The sequence below is a fragment of the Triticum aestivum genome, chromosome 7A, assembly GCF_018294505.1.
Source record: "Triticum aestivum cultivar Chinese Spring chromosome 7A, IWGSC CS RefSeq v2.1, whole genome shotgun sequence".
NCBI classification, from domain to species: Eukaryota; Viridiplantae; Streptophyta; class Magnoliopsida; order Poales; family Poaceae; genus Triticum; species Triticum aestivum.
In genome coordinates, this window is record NC_057812.1 from 370,274,477 (window position 1) to 370,290,478 (window position 16,002).

A 16,002-nucleotide genomic window follows, 5' to 3' on the forward strand; every position below is an offset into this window, starting at 1 on the left:
ACACAACCTTCTTCTTGTAGACGTTGTTGGGCCTCTAAGTGTAGAGGTTTGTAGGACAGTAGCAAATTTCCCTGAAGTGGATGACCTAAGGTTTATCAATCCGTGGGAGGTGTAGGATGAAGATGGTCTCTCTCAAACAACCCTGCAACCAAATAGCAAAGAGTCTCTTGTGTCCCCAACACACCCAATACAATGTTAAATTGTATAGGTGCACTAATTCGGCGAAGAGATGGTGATACAAGTGCAATATGGATGGTAGATATAGGTTTTTGTAATCTGAAAATATAAAAACAGCAAGGTAACTAATGATAAAAGTGAGCGAAAACGGTATTGCAATGCGTTGAAACAAGGCCTAGGGTTCATACTTTCACTAGTGCAAGTTCTCTCAACAATAATAACATAATTGGATCATATAACTATCCCTCAACATGCAACAAAGAGTCACTCCAAAGTCACTAATAGCGGAGAATGAACGAAGAGATTATTGTAGGGTACGAAACCACCTCAAAGTTATCCTTTCTGATCGATCTATTCAAGAGTCCGTACTAAAATAACACGAAGCTATTCTTTCCGTTCAATCTATCCTAGAGTTCGTACTAGAATAACACCTTAAGAAACAAATCAACCAAAACCATAATGTCACCTAGATACTCCAATGTCACTTCAAGTATCCGTGGGTATGATTACACGATATGTATCACACAATCTCATATTCATCTATTCAACGAACTTCAAAGAGTGCCCCAAAGTTTCTACCGGAGAGTCAAGAAAAAAACGTGTGCCAACCCTTATGCATAAGTTCACAAGGTCACAGAACCCACAAGTTGATCACCAAAACATACATCAAGTAGATCACGTGAATATCCCATCGTCACCACAGATAAGCACACGCAAGACATACATCAAGTGTTCTCAAATCCTTAAAGACTCAATCCGATAAGATAACTTCAAAGGGAAAACACAATCCATTACAAGAGAGTTGAGGGGGAGAAACATCATAAGATCCAACTATAATAGCAAAGCTCGTGATACATCAAGTTCGTGCCAAATCAAGAACACGAGAGAGAGATCAAACACATAGCTACTGCTACATACCCTCAGCCCCGAGGGTGAACTACTCCCTCCTCGTCATGGAGAGCACCGGGATGATGAAGACGGCCACCGGAGAGGGATTCCCCCCTCCGGCAGGGTGCCGGAACAGGTCTAGATTGCTTTTCGGTGGCTACAGAGGCTTGCAGCGGTGGAACTCCCGATCTAGGTTTCTTTCTGGAAGTTTGGGTATATATAAGAGGTGTTGGAGTCGGGAACAAGTCAGGGGGGTCCCCGAGGCGGCCACGAGGTATGGGGGTGCGCCCAGGGGGTAGGGCGCGCCCCCACCTCGTGGGTGCCTCCGGACTCTTCTGGCCCATCTGTGATACTCCTGGTCTTCTTCTGGTCCAAAAATAAACTCCGTGAAATTTCAGGTCAATTGGACTCTGTTTGGTTTTCCTTTTCTGTAAAATTCAAAAACAAGGAAAAAATAGAAACTGGCACTGGGTTCTAGGTTAATAGGTTAGTCCCAAAAATCATATAAAATAGCATATAAATGCATATAAAACATCCTAGATGGATAATTTAATAGCATGGATCAATCAAAAATTATAGATACATTGGAGACGTATCAATAACTGTCTCGCATCAAACAAGATCCAGATATAATGTTCATGCGCAACGCTGGCACCAAATAACAATTATTTAGGTCTAAAACTAATCCTGGAGGTAGATGTAGAGGTAGCGTGCCGGCGGCGATCACATCGACTTTGGGACCATTTCCCACACGCATCATCACCTCGTCCTTAGCCAATCTGCTTAATCTGTAGCCCCTGTTTCGAGTTGCAAATATTAGCAACAGAACCAGTATCAAATACCCAGGCGCTACTGCGAGCATTAGTAAGGTACACATCAATAACATGTATATCAAATATACCTTTCACTTTGCCATCCTTCTTCTCTGCCAAATACTTGGGATAGTTCCGCTTTCGGTGACCAGTCCCTTTGCAGTAGAAGCACTCAGTCTTAGGCTTAGGTCCAGACTTGGGCTTCTTCACTTGAGCAGCAACTTGCTTGCTGTTCTTCTTGAAGTTCCCCTTCTTACCTTTAACATTTTTCTTGAAACTGGTGGTCTTGTTGACCATCAACACTTGATGCTCCTTCCTGATTTCTACCTCCACAACCTTTAGCATTGCAAAGAGCTCGGGAATTGTCTTGTCCATCCCTCGCATATTATAGTTCATCACGAAGCTCTTGTATCTTGGTGGCAGTGATTGAAGAACTCTGTCAATGACACTATCATCAGCAAGATTAACTCCCAGCTGAGTCAAGTGGTTGTGGTACCCAGACATTCTGAGTATATGTTCACTGACAGAACTATTCTCCTCCATTTTGCAACTGTAGGACTTATTGGAGACTTCATATCTCTCAATCCGGGCACTTGCTTGAAATGTTAACTTCAACTCCTGGAACATCTCATATGCTCCATGACGTTCAAAGCTTCGTTGAAGTCCCGGTTCTAAGCCGTAAAGCATGGCACACTGAACTATAGAGTATTCATCAGCTTTGCTTTGCCAAGTGTTCATAACATCTGGCGTTGCTCCTACAGCGGGTTTGTCACCTAGCGGTGCTTCTAGGACGTAATTCTTCTATGCAGCAATGAGGATAATCCTCAAGTTATGGACCTAGTCTGTGTAATTGCTACCATCATATTTCAACTTAGCTTTCTCTAGGAACGCACTAAAATTCAATGGAACAACGGCACGGGCCATCTATCTACAACAACATAGACATGCAAAATACTATCAGGTACTAAGTTCATGATAAATTAAAGTTCAATTAATCAAATTACTTAAGAACTCCCACTTAGATAGACATCCCTCTAATCATCTAAGTGATCACGTGATCCATATCAACTAAACCATGTACGATCATCACGTGAGATGGAGTAGTTTTCAATGGTGAAAATCACTATGTTGATCATATCTACTATATGATTCACGCTCGACCTTTCGGTCTTAGTGTTTTGAGGCCATATCTGCATATGCTAGGCTCGTCAAGTTTAACCCGAGTATTCTGCGTGTGCAAAACTGCCTTGCACCCGTTGTATGTGAACGTAGAGCTTATCACACCTGATCATCACGTGGTGTCTCGGCACGATGAACTGTAGCAACGGTGCATACTCAGGGAGAACACTTATACCTTGAAATTTAGTAAGAGATCGGCTTATAATGCTACCGCCGAACTAAGAAAAATAAGATGCATAAAGGATAAACATCACATGCAATCAATATAAGTGATATGATATGGCCATCATCATCTTGTGCCTTTGATCTCCATCTTCAAAGCACTATCATGATCACCATCGTCACCGGCTTGACACCTTGATCTCCATCAAAGTATCGTTGTCGTCTCGCCAACTATTGCTACTATGACTATCGCTACTGCTTAGTGATAAAGTAAAGCAATAACATGGCGATTGCATTTCATACAATAAAGCGACAACCATATGGCTCCTGCCAGTTGTCGATAACTCTGTTACAAAACATGATCATCTCATACAATAAAATTTAGCATCATGTCTTGACCATATCACATCACAACATGCCCTGCAAAAACAAGTTAGACGTTGATGTCTACTACACAACCTTCTTCTTGTAGACGTTGTTGGGCCTCCAAGTGCAGAGGTTTGTAGGACAGTAGCAAATTCCCCTCAAGTGGATGACCTAAGGTTTATCAATCCGTAGGAGGCGTAGCATGAAGATGGTCTCTCTCAAGCAACCCTGCAACCAAATAACAAAGAGTCTCTTGTGTCCCCAACACACCCAATACAATGGTAAATTGTATAGGTGCACTAGTTCGGCGAAGAGATGGTGATACAAGTGCAATATGGATAGTAGATAATAGTATTTGTTATCTGAAAATATAAAAATAGCAAGGTAACTAATGATAAAAGTGAGCGTAAACGGTATTTCAATGCTAGGAAACAAGGCCTAGGGTTCATACTTCCACTAGTGTATGTTCCCTCAACAATAATAACATAATTGGATCATATAACTATCCCTCAACATGCAACAAAGAGTCACTCCAAAGTCACTAATAGCGGAGAACGAACAAAGAGATTATGGTAGGTACAAAATCACCTCAAAGTTATTCTTTCCAATCAATCTGTTGGGCAATTCTTATAAGTGTCACAAACAGCCCTAGAGTTTGTACTAGAATAACACCTTAAGACACAAATCAACCAAAACCCTAATGTCACCTAGATACTCCAATGTCACCTCAAGTACCCGTGGGTATGATTATACGATATGCATCACACAATCTCAGATTCATCTATTCAACCAACACAAAGGACCTCAAAGAGTTCCCCAAAGTTCCTACCGAAGAATCACGATGAAAACGTGTGCCAACCCCTATGCATAGGTTCATGGGCGGAACCCGCAAGTTGATCACCAAAACATACATCAAGTGAATCACGTGGTATCCCATTGTCACCACAGATACGCACGGCAAGACATACATCAAGTGTTCTCAAATCTTTAAAGACTCAATCCGATAAGATAACTTCAAAGGGGAAACTAAATTCATTACAAGAGAGTAGAGGGGGAGAAAACATCATAGGATCCAACTATAGTAGCAAAGATCGCGATACATCAAGATCGTACCACCTCAAGAACACGAGAGAGAGAGAGAGATCAAATACATAGCTACTGGTACATACCCTCACCCCCGAGGGAGAACTACTCCCTCCTCTTCATGGAGAACACCGGGATGATGAAGATGGCCACCGGAGAAGGATTGCCCCCTCCGGCAGGGTGCCGGAACAGGTCTAGATTGGCTTTCGGTGGCTACGGAGGCTTCTGGCGGCGGAACTCCCGATCTATTGTGCTCCCGGATGTTTTGAGGGTATATGGAGATATATAGGCGGAAGAAGTACGTCAGGGGGGCCACGAGGGGCTCACGAGGGTGGAGGGCGCGCCCAGGGGGTGGGCGCGCCCCCTGCCTCGTGACCTCCTCGCAGATCCCCCGACGTGCACTCCAAGTCTTCTAGGCTTCTTTCCTTCCAAAAATGAGTTCCGTGAAGTTTCAGGTCAATTGGACTCCGTTTGATTTTCCTTTTCTTCGAAACCCTAAAACTGGGTAAAAGCAGAAACTGGCACTGGGCTCTGGGTTAATAGGTTAGTCCCAAAAATGATATAAAATTGTATAATAAATCCCATAAACATTCAAAACAGTAAATAATATAGCATGGAGCAATCAAAAATTATAGATACGTTGGAGACGTATCAACATCCCCAAGCTTAATTCCCGCTCGTCCTCGAGTAGGTAAATGATAAAAAACAGAATTTTTGATGCGGAGTGCTACTTGGCATAATTTCAATGCGATTCTTCTTAATTGTGGTATGAATATTCAGATCCATAAGATTCAAGAAAAAAGTTCATATTGACATAGAAATAATAATACTTCAAGTATACTAACTAAGGAATTATGTCTTCTCAAAATAACATGGCTAAAGAAAGTTATCCCTACAAAATCATATAGTCTGGCTATGCTCTATCTTCACCACACAAAATATTTAAATCATGCACAACCCTGATGACAAGCCAAGCAATTGTTTCATACTTTTGATGTTCTCAAACCTTTTCAATCTTCACGCAATATATGAGCGTGAGCCATGGACATAGCACTATAGGTGGAATAGAATGGTGGTTGTGGAGAAGACAAAAAGGAGAAGATAGTCTCACATCAACTAGGCGTATCAACGGGCTATGGAGATGCCCATCAATAGATATCAATGTGAGTGAGTAGGGATTGCCATGCAACGAATGCACTAGAGCTATAAGTGTATGAAAGCTCAAAAGATACTAGTGGGTGTGCATCCAACTTGCTTGCTCACGAAGACCTAGGGCATTTTGGGGAAGCCCATCATTGGAATATACAAGCCAAGTTCTATAATGAAAAATTCCCACTAGTATATGAAAGTGATAACATAGGAGACTCTCTATCATGAAGATCATGGTGCTACTTTGAAGCACAAATGTGGTAAAAGGATAGTAGCATTGTCCCTTCTCTCTTTTTCTCTCATTTTTTTATTTTTTTATTTGGGCCTTTTCTCTTTTTTTATGGCCTCTTTTCTCTTTTTTGGGGCTTCTTTGGCCTCTTTTATTTATTTATTTTCGTCCAGAGTCTCATCCCGACTTGTGGGGGAATCATAGTCTCCATCATCCTTTCCTCACTGGGACAATGCTCTAATAATGATGATCATCACACTTTTATTTTCTTACAACTCAAGAATTAGAACTCGATACTTAGAACAGGATATGACTCTATATGAATGCCTCCAGCGGTGTACCGGGATGTGCAATGATGCATGAGTGACATGTATGAAAGAATTATGAACGGTGGCTTTGCCATAAATACGATGTCAAGTACATGATCATGCAAAGCAATATGACAATGATGAAGCGTGTCATAATAAACGGAACGGTGGAAAGTTGCATGGCAATATATCTCGGAATGGCTATGGAAATGCCATAATAGGTAGGTATGGTGGCTGTTTTGAGGAAGGTATATGGTGGGTTTATGGTACCGGCGAAAGTTGCACGGTACTAGAGAGGCTAGCAATGGTGGAAGGGTGAGAGTGCGTATAATCCATGGACTCAACATTAGTCATAAAGAACTCACATACTTATTGAAAAAATCTGCAAGTTATCAAAGCAAAGTATTACGCGCATGCTCCTAGGGGGATAGATTGGTAGGAAAAGACCATCGCTCGTCCCCGACCGCCACTCATAAGGAAGGCAATCAATAAATAAATCATGCTCCGACTTCATCACATAATGGTTCACCATACGTGCATGCTACGGGAATCACAAACTTCAACACAAGTATTTCTCAAATTCACAACTACTCAACTAGCATGACTCTAATATTACCATCCTCATATCTCAAAACAATCATCAAGTATCAAACTTCTCTTAGTATTCAACACACTCATAAGAGAATTTTATTATTCTTGAATACCTAGCATATTGGGATTTTAAGCAAATTACCATTATATTTAAGACTCTCAAAATAATCTAAGTGAAGCATGAGAGTTCATCTATTTCTTCAAAATAAAACTACCACCATGCTCTAAAAGATATAAGTGAAGCACTAGAGCAAATGACAAACTACTCCGAAAGATATAAGTGAAGATCAATGAGTAGTCGAATAATTGTGCAACTATGTGAAGACTCTCCCATTCAATAATTTCAGACCTTGATACTTTATTCAAACAGCAAGCAAAACTAAATAAAATGACATCTAAAAATAGCAAACATCATGTGAAGAAGCAAAAACTTAGGATCAACCAATACTAACCGATAGTTTGTTGAAGAAGAAAGGTGGGATGCCAACCGGGCAATCCCCAAGCTTAGACGCTTGAGACTTCTTGAAATATTATCTTTTGGTTCCTTGGGCATCCCCAAGCTTGAGCTTTTGTGTCTCCTTAATTCCTCTCATATCTTGGTCTCCCTAAATCTCAAAAGCTTCATCCACACAAAACTCAACAAGGACTCGTGAGATAAGTTAGTATAAACCATTGCAAAAACCTTATCATACTCTACTGTAGAAAATCACTAAAATTATTATTCAACATTGCATACTAAATGCCTCTGCATATTTAATAGTCCTATCCTCAAATAGAATCATTAAAGAAGCAAACATATGCAAACAACGCAAACATAACAGCAATCTGCCTAAACAGGATAGTCCGTAAAGAATGCTGCAACATCCATACTTCCCTATCTCCAAAAATTATGAAAGAAAAATTCCCACTCTAGTAAATTTATCAGATCTTAATATGCAAAAGTTTTCAACATTTTATCACATTCTGACTTTTCTAGGGAATTATTGCAACAGCGGTAAACTTTCTGTTTTCAAACAGCAACAAGTGGACTTCTAAAATAGGCATAGTAAAGACTATCAATGCCACTTTTATTTAAATAAAAGATGCAAAACATTGTTATAAATAACAGTAAGCAAATTCTAACAAAATAAATTGACGCTCCAAGCAAAACACATATCATGTGGTGAATAAAAATATACCTCCAAGTAAAGTTACCGATGAATGAAGACGAAAGAGGGGATGCCTTCCGGGGCATCCCCAAGCTTAGGCTCTTGGTTGTCCTTGAATATTACCTTGGGGTGCCTTGGGCATCCCCAAGCTTAGGATCTTTCCACTCCTTATTCCATAGTACATCGAATCCTTACCCAAAACTTGAAAACTTCACAACACAAAACTTAACAGAAAACTCGCAAGCTCCGTTAGTATAAGAAAATAAATCACCACTTCAAGGTACTGTAATGAACTCATTCTTTATTTATATTGGTGTTAAACCTACTGTATTCAACTTCTCTATGGTTTATAAACTATTTTACTAGCCATAGATTCATCAAAATAAGTAAACAACACATGAAAAACAGAATCTGTAAAAAAACAGAACAGTCTGTAGTAATCTGGATCAAACGTATATTTATTTAACTCATAAAATTCTCAAATAAATTTCTGGACCTGAGGAATTTATATATTAATCATCTGCAGAAAGAATTAACTACATAGCTCTCTCCAAATAAAAATGGCAGCAATTCTTGTGAACGCTAAAGTTTCTGTTTTTTTACAGCATGATCAACAAGACTTCACCCAAGTCTTCCCAAAGGTTTTACTTGGCACAAACACTAATAAAAAGCATAAAGCCATATCTAAACAGAGGCTAGATGAATTATTTATTACTAAACAGGAACAAGAAGCAAGGAACTAAAATAAAATTGGGTTGCCTCCCAACAAGCGCTATCGTTTAATTCCCCTAGCTAGGCATGATGATTCCAATTATGCTCACATAAAGGATAAGAATTGTAACATAAAGAGAGCATCATGAAAAATATGACTAGCACATTTAAGCCTAACCCACTTATTATGCATAGGGATTTTGTGAGCAAACAACTTATAGGAACAATAATCAACTAGCATAGGAAAGTAAAACAAGCATAACTTCAAAACTTTAAGCACATAGAGAGGAAACTTGATATTATTGCAATTCCTACAAGCATATATTCCTCCCTCATAATAATTTTCAGTAGCACCATGAATGAATTCAACAATATAACCAGCACCTAAAGCATTCTTTTCATGATCTACAAGCATAGAAATTTTACTACTCTCCACATAAGCAAAATTCTTCTCATGAATAGTAGTGGGAGCAAACTCAACAAAATAACTATCATGTGATTGAAAATTGAAATCAAGATGAAATGTTTCATTGTTATTATTATTCTTTAAAGCATATGTGTCATCACAATAATCATCATAGATAGGAGGCATGCTTTCATCATAATAAATTTTCTCATTAAAACTTGGGGAACAAAAAATATCATCTTCATCAAACATAGCTTCCCCAAGCTTGTGGCTTTGCATATCATTAGCATCATGGATATTCAAGGAATTCATACTAACGACATTGCAATCATGTTCATCATTCAAATATTTAGTGTCAAACATTTTATAGATTTCTTCTTCTAGCACTTGAGCACAATTATCCTTTCCATCATACTCACGAAAGATATTAAAAAGGTGAAGCGTATGAGACAAACTCAATTCCATTTTTTATAATTTTCTTTTATAAACTAAACTAGTGATAAAAACAAGAAACTAAAAGACTCGATTGCAAGATCTAAAGATATACCTTCAAGCACTCAACTCCCTGGCAACGGCGCCAGAAAAGAGCTTGATGTCTACTACACAACCTTCTTCTTGTAGACGTTGTTAGGCCTCCAAGTGCAGAGGTTTGTAGGATAGTAGCAAATTTCCCTCAAGTGGATGACCTAAGGTTTATCAATCCGTAGGAGGCGTAGGATGAAGATGGTCTCTCTCAAGCAACCCTGCAACCAAATAACAAAGAGTCTCTTGTGTCCCCAACACACCCAATACAATGGTAAATTGTATAGGTGCACTGGTTCGGCGATGAGATGGTGATACAAGTGCAATATGGATAGTAGATAATAGTATTTGTAATCTGAAATTATAAAAACAGCAAGGTAACTAATGATAAAAGTGAGCGAAACGGTATTGCAATGCTAGGAAACAAGGCCTAGGGTTCATACTTTCGCTAGTGTAAGTTCCCTCAACAATAATAACATAATTGGATCATATAACTGTCCCTCAACATGCAACAAAGAGTCACTCCAAAGTCACTAATAGCGGAGAACGAACGAAGAGATTATGGTAGGGTACGAAACCACCTCAAAGTTATTCTTTCCAATCAATCCGTTGGGCTATTCCTATAAGTGTCACAAACAGCCCTAGAGTTCGTACTAGAATAGCACCTTAAGACACAAATCAACCAAAACCCTAATGTCACCTAGATACTCCAATGTCACCTCAAGTATCCATGGGTATGATTATACGATATGCATCACACAATCTCAGATTCATCTATTCAACCAACAAAAAGGACCTTAAAGAGTGCCCCAAAGTTCCTACCGGATAATCACGACGAAAACATGTGCCAACCCCTATGCATAGGTTCATGGGCGGAACCCACAAGTTGATCACCAAAACATACATCAAGTGAATCACGTGGTATCCCATTGTCACCACAGATACGCACGGCAAGACATACATCAAGTGTTCTCAAATCTTTAAAGACTCAATCCGATAAGATAACTTCAAAGGGGAAACTCAATTCATTACAAGAGAGTAGAGGGGGGAGAAAACATCATAGGATCCAACTATAATAGCAAAGCTCGCGATACATCAAGATCGTACCACCTCAAGAACACGAGAGAGAGAGAGAGATCAAACACATAGCTACTGGTACATACCCTCAGCCCCGAGGGAGAACTACTACCTCCTCATCATGGAGAACACCGGGATGATGAAGATGGCCACCGGAGAAGGATTGCCCCCTCCGGCAAGGTGCTGGAACGGGTCTAGATTGGCTTTTGGTGGCTACGGAGGCTTCTGGCAGCGGAACTCCCGATCTATTGTGCTCCCGGATGTTTTTAGGGTATATGGAGATATATAGGCGGAAGAAGTACGTCAGCGGGGCCATGAGGGGCTCACGAGGGTGGAGGGCGCGCCCCCTGTCTCGTGACCTCCTCGCAGATCCCCCGACGTGCACTCCAAGTCTTCTGGGCTTCTTTCCTTCCAAAAATGAGTTCCATGAAGTTTCAGGTCAATTGGACTCCGTTTGATTTTCCTTTTCTTCAAAATCCTAAAACAGGGTAAAAACAGAAACTGGCACTGGGCTCTGGGTTAATAGGTTAGTCCCAAAAATGATATAAAAGTGTATAATAAAGCCCATAAACATTCAAAACAGTAAATAATATAGCATGGAGCAATCAAAAATTATAGATATGTTGGAGACGTATCAGACATCCTCTACTTTGTTGTTGCAAGTTTTACGTGGCTGCTACATGCTGAGCAAGAACCGTTCTTACCTACGCATCAAAAACCACAACGCGGTATAGTGATTGCCTTTTGATCTTCAGAAAGAACCATGTTCATTGAATCCGATTCAACTGAAGTTGGAGAAACTGACACCCACCATCCACCTGTGTGCGAAGCACGTCGGTAGAACCAATCTCGCGTAAGCGTACGCGTAATGTCGGTCTCAGCCGCTTCATCCAACAATACCGCTGAATCAAGAATCAACTAGTGACGAGAAGCAATATGTGTATACCCACGCCCACAACTCCTTTGTGTTCTAGTCGTGCATATAACATATACGCATAGACCTGGCTCGGATGCCACTATTGGGGAACGTAATAATTTCAAAAAAATCCAGATGCACATGCAAGATCTATCTAGGTGATGCATAGCAACAAGAGGGGAAGAGTATTGTCCATGTACCCTCGTAGACCGTAAGCGGAAGCGTTATGACAACGCGTTTGATGTAGTCGTACGTCTTCACGATCCGACCGATCCTAGCACCGAAGGTATGGCACCTCCGCGGTCTGCACACATTCAGCTCGGTGACATCCCACGAACTCTAGATCCAGTTGAGTGTCGAGGGAGAGTTTTGTCAGCACGACGGCTTGATGATGGTGATGATGAAGTTACTGGCGCAGGGCTTCGCCTAAGCACTACGACGATATGACCGAGGTGGATTATGGTGGAGGGGGGCACTGCTGTGATAGCCTGGCTTATTAGGGATGATAGACTACTCATATCAATAAGGAATTCCTTCTTTTACGGGAGCCCATTCGGACAGAACTCCAAAGTTAAGCGTGCTCGGCTTGGAGTAGTTTCAGGATGGGTGACCGACCGCGAAGTTGCTTCCGGGTGCGCATGAGTGAGGACAAAGTGTGCGGAAAAGACTAGTATTGATCTGTGGGGCCAGTCTAGATCCCGCCAGGAGTAACGACCACCGGCGGGTGTGTCCGGGGCGTTACAAGTTGGTATCAGAGCCAACCCCCGCGGTTACACGGATGTTTGCAGACAGGTGCGCGGTCATGTTGTTCATGACGTTTGTGACCCGTCGTGGCACCCGGCATGGCACATGTACCGGACTGGATGCACAGACGTATGTGCGAAGAGGGAACGTTCCTGTGGCCCGACGAGGACGTTGGATCCTCTGAGTGGGGGTGTATGTGATAGCCTGGCTTATTAGGGATGATAGACTACTCATATAAATAAGGAATTCCTTCTTTTTCGGGAGCCCATTCGGACAGAACTCCAAAGTTAAGCATGCTCGGCTTGGAGTAGTTTCAGGATGGGTGATCGACCGGGAAGTTGCTTCTGGGTGCGCATGAGTGAGGACAAAGTGCGCAGAAAAGACTAGTATTGATCTCTGGGGCCAGTCTAGATCCCGCCAGGAGTAACGACCACCGGCGGGTGTGTCCGGGGCGTTACAACTGCACACGGCTAAACAATGTTAACTTGTGTCTTCTGGGGTGCCCCCTTCCTCCATATATAAAGGAGCAAGGGGGAGGCCGGCCGGCCCTTGGGATGCCCAAGGAGGGGAGGAATCCTCCACCTAGTAGGAGTAGGATTCATCCTTTCCTAGTCCTACTAGGAGGGGGAGGAAGGACAAGGAGAGGGGAACGAAAAGGGGGGCGCTGCCCCCCTCCTAGTCCAATTCGGACTCAAGGGGGAGGGCGTGCGCGGTCTGCCCTGGCCGCCCCTCTCTCTCCACTAAGGCCCATCTAGGCTCATTAGTTCCCCGGGGGGTTCCGATAACCCTCCGGCACTCTGGTTTTATGTGAAACCACCCGGAACACTTCTGGTGTCCGAATATAGCCGTCCAATATATCAATCTTCATGTCTCGATCATTTCGAGACTCCTCGTAATGTCCGTGATCACATCCGGGACTCCGAACTACCATAGGTACATCAAAACACATAAACTCATAATATTGATCATCACCGAACGTTAAGCGTGCGGACCCTACGGGTTCGAGAACTATGTAGACATGACCGAGACTCATCTCCGATCAATAACCAATAGCGGAACATGGATGCTCATATTGGTTCCTACATATTCTACGAACATCTTTATTGGTCAAAGCACATAACAACATACGTTGTTCCCTTTGTCATCGGTATGTTACTTGCCCAAGATTCGATCGTCGGTATCTCAATACCTAGTTCAATCTCGTTACCGGCAAGTCTCTTTACTCGTTTCCATAATGCTACATCCCGTAACTAACTCATTAGTTACATTTCTTGCAATGTTTATAGTGATGTGTATTACCGAGAGGGCCTAGAGATACCTCTCCGATACACGAAGTGACAAATCCTAATCTCGATCTATGCCAACTCAACAAACACCATTGAAGACACTTGTAGAGCATTTTTATAGTCACCCAGTTACATTGTGACATTTGATAGCACACTAAGTGTTCCTCCGGTATTCGGGAGTTGGAAACTTTCATAGTTATAGGAACATGTATAAGTTATGGAGAAAGCAATAGCAACAAACTAAACGATCATCATGCTAAGATAATGGATGGGTCAAGTCAATCACATCATTCTCTAATGATGTGATCCCATTTATCAAATGATAACTCTTTGTCCATGGCTAGGAAACTTAACCATCTTTGATTAATGAGCTAGTCAAGTAGAGGCATACTAGTGACACTCTGTTTGTCTATGTATTCACACATGTACTAAGTTTCCAGTTAATACAATTCTAGCATGAATAATAAACATTTATCATGATATAAGGAAATATAAACAACAACTTTATTATTGCCTCTAGGGCATATTTCCTTCATCGATTTGGTGGCACCATGACTCAGCCAACTGTTCACTATTATCCAGTTAAACTTGAATGCAATGAGCTGAGCCATAATAAAATATGATGCAACTATAATGCATGAGCATGATATCAACACAAGCATGGAGGTGCAATATAATCATCGAGCATAACCACAATGAAGCATATATCCAAATGAGCATGGCATACTGACGATCATAAGTATAACACTACATAGGAGCATAGCATGACTACTTGCATCAGAAATAAATACCATGCAACAATATAACAAGAATACTAGCATGTAACCAACTAGATGCAAAGGAACACGCATAGCAATGGTACTTGATAGATGACAAGCATGCATCAGGAAGAACATGACTACTACCAGCATGTACGACTACTACCAAGCATAACATGTGAACACGATACTAGAAAGTAGTACAAGGTAACAAGCATCAGAACATAGCATGAAGGTGAACATGAATACACGGGCATAACCGAAACAACGACAGTAGTAGCAAACAAGCAGACAAATAACGGGCAAACTTTTATTAAATATTCAAGTAGAAACCATGGCAACTACATGGCTATCATGCAAGTAGCTGTTGTGTCTTTCCTGGGTTGACCAGACTCCGGGAAGAAGTGCGGTGAAGCCGCGGAACGATTTGTCGGACGTTCTTCTCTCTCGAAAGGTGCTGATTAGAAACAAGGGAAAAATGGTCATTTTCACTATGGTACCACCTAGTGAAAATGTTACCAACAGAAAGATCTCGACGAGACGAAGAAGTGAGCATTGGTTTCACCTTGATCGGAGTTACGGTCACGGAGATACGAGGTGATGAAGGAGAGGGACTAATATGTGAATATTTATCCTACAAACAAGTCCCTGGAGGCAGAAAACAGAAAGTGCCTTTTAGTGAAATACGCTTTCTGAACTGGAAAGCGTACTTTGGGCGAAGAAGAAAGAAAGTGCGCTTTCAAAAACAGAAAACACATTCTGAAGAATACGTCTCCACTTAAGTCAGATGGGCTCGAGGCAGGAGAGACATACAGGGGGTCCTACGGGCAGTGGGAGGGGGCCATCGCGGTCGCACTCTTCCTCCCACGTCTGTTCCTCGCATGAGGCAGAGGAGGACAGGGGAGGGAAGCGGCGAGGGGGCCGGCAGGATCCGACGAGCTCCGGCCATGGAGCGGCCACCAGTGGGACCGTGGGGACCTGGCGCCTCCATTCAAGGGGGGAGCGGCCGCCGGGGAGGGATGGAGGCTCGGCGACAAGAGGGGGCAGGGAGGAGGCAGAGATCTATGGGCGGTGATGTCTCTCGTCTATGCGGGCAACTTCGGTGAGGGGAGAGGGGGTGGGGAGGCTCGTAGAGGTGAGAGGAGTTCGGTGGAGGTGGAGGGAGCAGGTTAAAGCAATCATGAACATGATACTATCGAGATAACATGGCATGCACCAGGTGAACATGGTACGGCTAGCATAACATGAGCATATGAACATGATGATATACTACATGCAACAGGTTAACATTCTCATGCCCCAACTGACTCTTGTTCGGCGGTTACCTCGTAACCATCTCATGCATCAACTTACCAACATCGGTATCCATGATACTTCCGTGATCATCTCGCGATCACATAAAGATCAACCAACTTCGGTATCCATGATACCTCCATGATCTTCTCTTGATCACAACCAATCTATTTCTCATCATCGAACTAGGGTTGTTA